Below are 9721 nucleotides of genomic sequence, written 5' to 3'. Positions count from 1 at the left end.
TGTTTTTGGAAGAGGAGGAGCAGGAGGGGGTGTAAAGGAGGGGGAGGAAGAGACAGAAGGATGGAATGGTCCAGAATGTCACTGCCTCCTGGTTCCAGGGTAGAGGAACACGCGTTTAGAAAGGAGGAGAGGGGGGGGGGGGGATGAGACGGAAGGATGAAGGGATGAACAGGGTGAAAAGCCGTTCTAAACAGTCTTCCTGTTCTGGGGGAGGAGTTGTTGTTCTCCTTCCAGAACCAGCTAAGTTGCCATGGAGACGTCATGGTGCTCGGAACAGGATGACGGCTGAGTTCCATTCCGGAATCTCACTCCCTTCAGTCCCTAGGGGGCGTCACTGAGGGGGCAGAGGGGATTTATGCGGCCCAAATAGTGATCATCATCTAGATTCAGCCACAGGCAGATTTTTTTATTTTCTTGAGTGGCTGGTCAGGGGACCTGAATATAATTACATATCATTTTTGGAATGCAAATTGACTGCAACAAGCCCAAACAAAGAGAGAATTTGACTAAAACATAATAATTTCAAACCTTGCTTACAATTGTATACAATCACATGTCTATATATTATGCCTGGGAATACTTATGGAATACCGAAATGTAAAATAATTTGGAACTGAGAGACGGTGTTTTAAAAAAAAAAATTACAAGCTTTTGTGTTTCAAAATAAAAGCCCTACGGTCCCTGGTCACTATAGGGGATAGGCTGCTGTTTGGGACGTGAAACGATGAGGTGAGAATTTTCACCGTGGAGCGGGAGGCCTTCATCTCCTCAACACAATGACATCATTATGACATCAATCATAATGACATCATAAAGACCCTTCACGCTCCATCCCGTGATGTCACCTAGTGATGTCAAAGCATTCTGTTCAAACAAACACGGTTGTATAAAACCTGTTTGCTGCAGCTGTATATTTTTTGATACAACGCTACGCCTACGGACATAAAAGGAGAAGTAGTCTGTTTACCTGTAGACGTTATTAGTGTTTTTTTCTGGGTGGGTAATGTACAGGTACTAGTAGGTTTTAACACATGTACAGGCTGGGGCAAGAGTCCCAAATGGCACCCTATTCCCTTTCTAGTGCACTACTTTTAACCAGAGCCCTTTGGCTAATGGCACCCTATTCCCTTTCTAGTGCACTACTTTTAACCAGAGCCCTTTGGCTAATGGCACCCTATTCCCTTTCTAGTGCACTACTTTTAACCAGAGCCTATAGGGTAGGAGTCCACTCTGTGAAATAGGGTGCCTTTTGGAATGCTGCCAGTGTGTTTCTAAACCATCAACGCTTGGGCTTGTCCCAAATTACACCCCATTTCCCCAGCTAGTGCACTACGTGGGGGGGAGAGGAGGGTTAGGGTGTGGTTTGGGACTCCTTGTGTTTTTATATGTAAAGGTGTATATTTTAAAGCTAGATGGCTGAGTCCTGTGAGGGCTGTCATTTTGTTTTCCACGCAGTCCAGACATCTTCTCCAGGAGACGCTTCATGTCTGTCCTGTTCAACTGCCTCTGGCTGTTTGTCCCAATGGGCACCCTATGTAGTGTGATACGTTTGAACAGGGTTCATAGAGTTCTGGTCAGAAGTAGTGCACTATATAGGGTATAGTGTGCCCTTTGGGACATAGCTTCTTACTTATGTCCAGCCCTAACCTACACTCTAGGTTGAACCCTAACCCTCTACACTCTAGGTTGAACCCCCTACACTCTAGGTTGAACCCCCTACACTCTAGGTTGAACCCTAACCCCCTACACTCTAGGTTGAAACCCCCTACACTCTAGGTTGAACCCCCTACACTCTAGGTTGAACCCCCTACACTCTAGATGGACCCCTAACTCCCCTACACTCTAGATGGACCCCCTACACTCTAGATTGACCCCCTACACTCTAGATGGAATCCCTACACTCTAGGTTGAATCCCCTACACTCTAGGTTGAACCCCCTACACTCTAGGATCCCTGAATCCCCTACACTCTAGGTTGAACCCCTACACTCTAGGTTGATCCCTAACCCCTAACCCCTACACTCTAGGTTGAACCCCCTACACTCTAGGTTGATCCCTAACCCCCTAACCCCTACACTCTAGGTTGAAACCCCTACACTCTAGGTTGAACCCCCTACACTCTAGGTTGAACCCCCTACACTCTAGGTTGAACCCCCTACACTCTAGGTTGAACCCCCTACACTCTAGGTTGAACCCCCTACACTCTAGGTTGATCCCTAACCCCCTACACTCTAGGTTGAACCCCCTACACTCTAGGTTGAACCCCCTACACTCTAGGTTGAACCCTAACCCCTACACTCTAGGTTGAACCCCCTACACTCTAGGTTGATCCCTAACCCCCTACACTCTAGGTTGAATCCCCTACACTCTAGGTTGAACCCCCTACACTCTAGGTTGAACCCCCTACACTCTAGGTTGAATCCCCTACACTCTAGGTTGAACCCCTACACTCTAGGTTGAAACCCCTACACTCTAGGTTGAAACCCCTACACTCTAGGTTGAACCCCCTAACCCCCTACACTCTAGGTTGCAACCCCTATACTCTAGGTTGAAACCCCTACACTCTAGGTTGAAACCCCCTACACTCTAGGTTGAAACCCCTACACTCTAGGTTGAACCCCCTACACTCTAGGTTGAACCCCTACACTCTAGGTTGAACCCCCTACACTCTAGGTTGAAACCCCTACACTCTAGGTTGAACCCCCTACACTCTAGGTTGAACCCTAACCCCCTACACTCTAGATGGACCCCCTACACTCTAGGTTGAATCCCCTACACTCTAGATGGACCCCCTACACTCTAGATGGACCCCTACACTCTAGGTTGAATCCCCTACACTCTAGGTTGAATCCCCTACACTCTAGGTTGAACCCCCTACACTCTAGGTTGATCCCTAACCCCTACACTCTAGGTTGAACCCCCTACACTCTAGGTTGATCCCTAACCCCCTAACCCCTACACTCTAGGTTGAACCCCCTACACTCTAGGTTGATCCCTAACCCCCTAACCCCTACACTCTAGGTTGAAACCCCCTACACTCTAGGTTGAACCCCCTACACTCTAGGTTGAACCCCCTACACTCTAGGTTGAACCCCCTACACTCTAGGTTGAACCCCCTACACTCTAGGTTGATCCCTAACCCCCTACACTCTAGGTTGAACCCCCTACACTCTAGGTTGAACCCCCTACACTCTAGGTTGAACCCTAACCCCTACACTCTAGGTTGAACCCCCTACACTCTAGGTTGATCCCTAACCCCCTACACTCTAGGTTGAATCCCCTACACTCTAGGTTGAACCCCCTACACTCTAGGTTGAACCCCCTACACTCTAGGTTGAATCCCCTACACTCTAGGTTGAATCCCCTACACTCTAGGTTGAAACCCCCTACACTCTAGGTTGAACCCCTACACTCTAGGTTGAACCCTAACCCCTACACTCTAGGTTGAAACCCCTACACTCTAGGTTGAAACCCCTACACTCTAGGTTGAAACCCCTACACTCTAGGTTGAAACCCCCTACACTCTAGGTTGAACCCCCTACACTCTAGGTTGAACCCCCTACACTCTAGGTTGAAACCCCCTACACTCTAGGTTGAACCCCCTACACTCTAGGTTGAACCCCCTACACTCTAGGTTGAACCCCCTACACTCTAGGTTGAACCCCCTACACTCTAGGTTGAACCCCCTACACTCTAGGTTGAACCCTAACCCCCTACACTCTAGGTTGAAACCCCCTACACTCTAGGTTGAAACCCCTACACTCTAGGTTGAAACCCCCTACACTCTAGGTTGAACCCCCTACACTCTAGGTTGAACCCCCCCTACACTCTAGGTTGAACCCCCCCCTACACTCTAGGTTGAACCCCCTACACTCTAGGTTGAACCCCCTACACTCTAGGTTGAACCCCCTACACTCTAGGTTGAAACCCCCTACACTCTAGATTGAAACCCCCTACACTCTAGGTTGAACCCCCTACACTCTAGGTTGAAACCCCTACACTCTAGGTTGAAACCCCCTACACTCTAGGTTGAACCCCCCTACACTCTAGGTTGAACCCCCTACACCCTAGATTTGGAGTGGGGGCTAGGGATCGGTTTGGAATTTGAAAACTGTCTGTCGATCATTAATGTACTGCAACTCTCCCCAACTTCTCCCCTCAGACACCCAGGGCCTGTATCTGTTTCAGATCAAAGCTGCTCCATGGCAGAGCACAGATCTGGGATCAGTTTACCCCTAACCCTGTGATGTGACACCCTATTCCCTATATAGTGCACTACTTTTCACCAGGTTTCATAGGTCTGTGGTCAGAAGTAGAAGTAGTGTGTGATATAGGGAATAAGGTGTCACTCTCCGGAGAGGAAGAGTGACACCAAGGTTCCTGGACTGTGTGTGTGTTCTATGTACTAAGTTGTATTTCTACAATGAACTGATCTACGGTGCGTGGATCTATGTAAAGCCAAAGAACATTCGTAACCTGTCTGTGTCTGGACACTGTTTGTCTCTGTCTCTGTCTGTACAGTTAGTCCCGTTGTGAAATATCTTGTTTTATTGTGTATCTGTCTGTATGGCAGAAATTAACTTAGTTATCCCAATGTCCCTCAATAGTCCAGTCTATAATGTGGAGTTAAATGTATTGGGTTTTAAATCAACTTCTGGAGAAACAGTGCCTGACTTGTTCTCAGATCTGGTCGAAGAGGGTAAATACACAATAGGAATATTTCATCCCAAAAAAATCCAAGATGGTGACCCACTCTAAATTCAAGATGGTGACCCACTCTAAATCCAAGATGGTAACCCACTCTAAATCCAAGATGGTGACCCACTCTAAATCCAAGATGGTGACCCACTCTAAATCCAAGATGGTGACCCACTCTAAATCCAAGATGGTGACCCACTCTAAATCCAAGATGGTGACCCACTATAAATTCAAGATGGTGACCCACTCTAAATTCAAGATGGTGACCCACTATCTCCCCCCTCTGAATTATTATTATTTTTTACCTTTATTTAACCAGGCAAGTCAGTTAAGAACACATTCTTATTTTCAATGACGGCCTAGGAACAGTGGGTTAACTGCCTGTTCAGGGGCAGAACGACAGATTTGTACCTTGTCAGCTCGGGGGTTTGAACTCGCAACCTTCCGGTTACTAGTCCAACGCTCTAACCACTAGGCTACGCTGCCACCCCGTTTTAGATGAGAAAATGTTGTTTATCTGTCCAATAAATCGGCAAGCATGTTCTCATTTTATATAAAATATATTTTACGATTATACGTTGGATTATACCTGATTTTAGTTGTAAACTACATTGCCCCTTCTGAATGGTATTTAATGCTGTGTTATTGGAAGTATTGGGGGGGGTGTATCCTGGGTGTGTGCCTTTTTAATCCCATCCTAACTTCAATCACTGATTGTCATAACCTGTCATTACATGCATTAGCCTCTAGATGCTGTTGTTTTTTAAATCACTGTCATTTTTGTTTATTATTTTCAACCAACAATTATGCTGTGTCGGTCTGGACGAGCTCTTCACTATGTAAATATGTACATTGTCATATTTCCTATGTTTTTAGTCGTCAACCCGCTGCCAGCCAGCCAGTCAGTCAGCCAGCCAGTCTCTGAGGTTTATAAACTACAGACGACACAGATTGCTGGATTCACTTGTACAGTTCTTTTTAAAAAGGTACTTCGTCAATAAATACATTGAATAAAACATGACCCCTGTCCTTGTTGATGGAGTCGTAGAGCATCATTCTGTTGTCGACGAGGGCCGTCGCTATGCCGTCGACGAGGGCCGTCGCTATGCTGTTGACGAGGGCCGTCAGGATTTATGTGAAAAGGATCTATTGACGCTCTAGAAAACCTAAACATTGACTGCTTCTGGCGAGTCACTTCTACCAATCTATACATGGAGTCTGCTAAAGGTATCAATTAGGGAAGATATCGGTAAGCATATCGGAATCAGCCAGGATCGGCTAAAAATGGCAACATGGGCATCGGCCCGATGTCTAGTTTAACGCTGATGTGCAAAACCGATGTCAAAGCTGACGTGCCATTCCTATATAACGTAGGTAGATGATGTAATGACGCCACAAATTATAACGCTACACGTACAACGCAGCATTCCTAACCTCGCCCACAATGTCTGCTGTGTGCATCGAGCAGTCAACAAGTCCAGCAGTACAACGCAGCATTCCTAACCTGGCCCACAATGTCTGCTGTGTGGATCGAGCAGTCAACAAGTCCAGCAGTCATTTGAAAAAGTTAGAACATTTCAGCGAGACAACTCGAAAGACTAAATCCATTAACGCCAACATAATAGAATTCATTGTCCTTGACAATCAACTGTTCTCTGTCGTGGATGATGTTGGCTTTCGCTGACTGGTCGAGCACCTCGAGCCCCAGTACACACTACTAAGTAGGCACTATTTTTTTCAGATGTTGCCCTACCGGAGTTACACAGTATTGTTGAAATGCACATCCATGAGCTACTTGCTACGGGCTTCACTGCTATTAGCTTCACCGACTGACATTTGGACCAGCGATGTCAGCCCCATGAGCATGCCGAGTCTGACAGCACAGCGGGTCGATGAGGATTTCCTACCGAGGAACGACATATTGCTCAAGAATGTGCTGGTTCTCATACCGCTGCTGCCATTTCAATGTCATTTGAGGAGATGTTTGAAACATGAACACCCTCCTAGCGCCGTTCAAACAACTGACTGGAGAAATAAGCTCATCACCTGTGTCTGCAGCAGACGTGATACCCTCTGTCATGGCATTGAAGCGTCTGCTCAACAAAACTGCCCACACAGACCGTGGGGTTAACTTGGAAAAGTACTCGAGGCTGTGAACAAGCGATTCGGTGGCATTCTCTCTGAGCCTCTTTACTGTGTTGCCACCATGCTCGATGCTAGGTACAAGACCTGCTACTTCTTTAACAGGCATTCTCTCTGAGCCTCTTTACTGTGCCGCCACCATGCTCTATGCTAGGTACAAGACCCGCTACTTCTTTAACAGGCATTCTCTCTGAGCCTCTTTACTGTGCCGCCACCATGCTCTATGCTAGGTACAAGACCCGCTACTTCTTTAACAGGCATTCTCTCTGAGCCTCTTTACTGTGCCGCCACCATGCTCGATGCTAGGTACAAGACCCACTACTTCAATGCAGACAGGAAACAGGGTTTACGTGAAATGTTACAATACACAGCTGGATAACATGGAAACAGACACAGTGACATGATGAAATCCTGGTTGAGAATGAAATGACTGAACAAAACAGCACAGCAAGTAAGTGAAAGAAAAAGGTTTTGATAATGTTTTACTGGTAATGGGGACATGCTTAAATGCCCTAAAAAATATATATTTTTTGCTGTGTGTAAACTATTTAACTACTAGAATGCTGAAAAGGCCGCTAACATTTTTTTAATATCTGTATCGGGTTTTTGGCAAGGAAAATATTGGATATCAGTATCGGCCAAAAATGTAATATCGGTGCATCCCTACTACCAATCCAGTAGGGCGGCAGGGTAGCCTAGTGGTTAAAGCATTGGACTAGTAACCGAAAGGTTGCAAGGTCATATCCCTGAGCTGACGAGGTACAAATATGTCGTTCTGCCCCTGAACAGGCAGTTAACCCACTGTTCCTAGGCCATCATTGAAAATAAGAATTTGTTCTGAACTGACTTGCCTAGTTAAATAAATAAATAAAAAATAGTCTGCAAAAGGTACCAATCTAGGGCCCTATCCCTAGGGACAGTTCCTATTGAACATGCTTTTATGTCCACGACTTAAAATCCCGTAATGTATGCAGGCAATCCTCATATTTGTTCCCTTCACTTATAGGACAGTCCCGAGCTATTCCGCAACATATTGTAACGACCCTGCCTCAGCCCTTTAATATCAGGAGTTGGATGGAATAACGTTTGTTGATTTCAGCCCTCAATGAATTGTTGTGACGATGACTATACAGTTTCCGTTTTGATGTTTACAGGTAAATGTGAGTAGGACGCCATCTTGTGGAACATTGGGAAATGTCCTTTTTTATTTTATTATTATTATTATTATTTAAAAAAAAAAAAAATTTTATTTTATTTTTTATTAACAACAAATCAATACATAAAGCACATGAGAGAACACAAGCATACATAGATTACAAACAATGGACAATCGAGCTAGGGGCGGGGCTGGGGGCGGGGCTAGGGGGTACAATATCACATTACAATTACACAAGGACCTTAAGGGACATGCATATACTTTTATTTTTTTTATTTTATTTCACCTTTATTTAACCAGGTAGGCTAGTTGAGAACAGGTTCTCATTTGCAACTGCGACCTGGCCAAGATAAAGCATAGCAGAGTGATCAGACAACACAGAGTTACACATGGAGTAAACAATTAACAAGTCAATAACACAGTAGAGAAAAAAAAAAAGGGGGGTCTATATACAATGTGTGCAAAAGGCATGAGGAGGTAGGCGAATAATTACAATATTGCAGATTAACACTGGAGTGATAAATGATCAGATGGTCATGTACAGGTAGAGATATTTGTGTGCAAAAGAGCAGAAAAGTAAATAAATAAAAACTGTGGGGATGAGGTAGGTGAAAATGGGTGGGCTATTTACCAATAGATTATGTACAGCTGCAGCGATCGGTTAGCTGCTCAGATAGCTGATGTTTGAAGTTGGTGAGGGAGATAAAAGTCTCCAACTTCAGCGATTTTTGCAATTCGTTCCAGTCACAGGCAGCAGAGTACTGGAACGAAAGGCGGCCGAATGAGGTGTTGGCTTTGGGGATGCTCAATGAGATACACCTGCTGGAGCGCGTGCTACGGATGGGTGTTGCCATCGTGACCAGTGAGCTGAGATAAGGCGGAGCTTTGCCTAGCATGGCCTTGTAGATGACCTGGAGCCAGTGGGTCTGGCGACGAATATGTAGCGAGGGCCAGCCGACTAGAGCATACAAGTCGCAGTGGTGGGTAGTATAAGGTGCTTTAGTGACAAAACGGATGGCACTGTGATAAACTGCATCCAGTTTGCTGAGAAGAGTGTTGGAAGCCATTTTGTAGATGACATCGCCGAAGTCGAGGATCGGTAGGATACTTACAATTCTAACAGCTTTTTTGTTAGAAGAGCATTTAGAAGAGCATTTAACCGTCTTAAAATACAGTTCAATTTCTTTTTGTAGGGTACGAAAATGTGGTTTTCTGTTTGTAAATTTACATTTGTGTATATGAAATTTGTCCAAAAGAATAATGAAATTAATTACATAAAAATGATTCCGCTTATTTCTATTGTATGTAAAGAATTCAAACAGTACATCTCTCCACAATAGTGTAAAATCTTCATAAATGTGTTCAATTATAAACCTACTGATGTCTTGCCACAGTTTTCTTACATGCATACAATGCCAAAAAAGATGCACAACTGTTTCTGGGTGGTCGTTACAAAAGGAACAATTTGAGTTGATGTTTTCCTTAAACTTCTTCATATAGTGGTTGGCAGGATAATATTTATGAATAATTTTAAAGGAAACTTCCTTAATTTTGTTAACAAGTAGGTATGTTTGTGGCAACATCCAAACTTTTTTCCAACAGATATTATCAATAAATCCATTCCAATAAGGCATGACATAAGGTATAGATACAACATCCTGCTGAAACATTGGGAAATGTCCTCCAGGAAACTTGACGGTTTGAGTGACGCGGAATGACGTACAAC

The 9721-nt window shown here is 44.8% G+C and overlaps 1 long non-coding RNA gene across 5 annotated transcripts; it reads left to right on the top strand.

Annotated features, from left to right (window-relative positions):
* The first annotated feature begins 34 nt into the window (after positions 1 to 34).
* On the top strand, positions 35 to 5713 carry LOC135559987 (uncharacterized). Of its 5 annotated transcripts, XR_010458632.1 has the most exons (5): positions 35 to 1776; positions 2568 to 2589; positions 3021 to 3221; positions 3417 to 3442; positions 3920 to 5713. It is a non-coding gene; the product is annotated as an uncharacterized LOC135559987 (long non-coding RNA). The 5 variants fall into 5 exon arrangements; XR_010458629.1 differs by lacking the exon at positions 35 to 1776 and having other exon boundaries at positions 2554 to 2589; positions 2694 to 3221; XR_010458630.1 differs by lacking the exons at positions 35 to 1776; positions 2568 to 2589 and adding an exon at positions 2647 to 2761 and having other exon boundaries at positions 2822 to 3221.
* The last annotated feature ends 4008 nt before the right edge of the window (positions 5714 to 9721 follow it).

This window comes from Oncorhynchus nerka, linkage group LG15 (assembly GCF_034236695.1).
Source record: "Oncorhynchus nerka isolate Pitt River linkage group LG15, Oner_Uvic_2.0, whole genome shotgun sequence".
Lineage (NCBI taxonomy): Eukaryota > Metazoa > Chordata > Actinopteri > Salmoniformes > Salmonidae > Oncorhynchus > Oncorhynchus nerka.
This window is presented reverse-complemented; position numbering and strand designations above follow the sequence as displayed.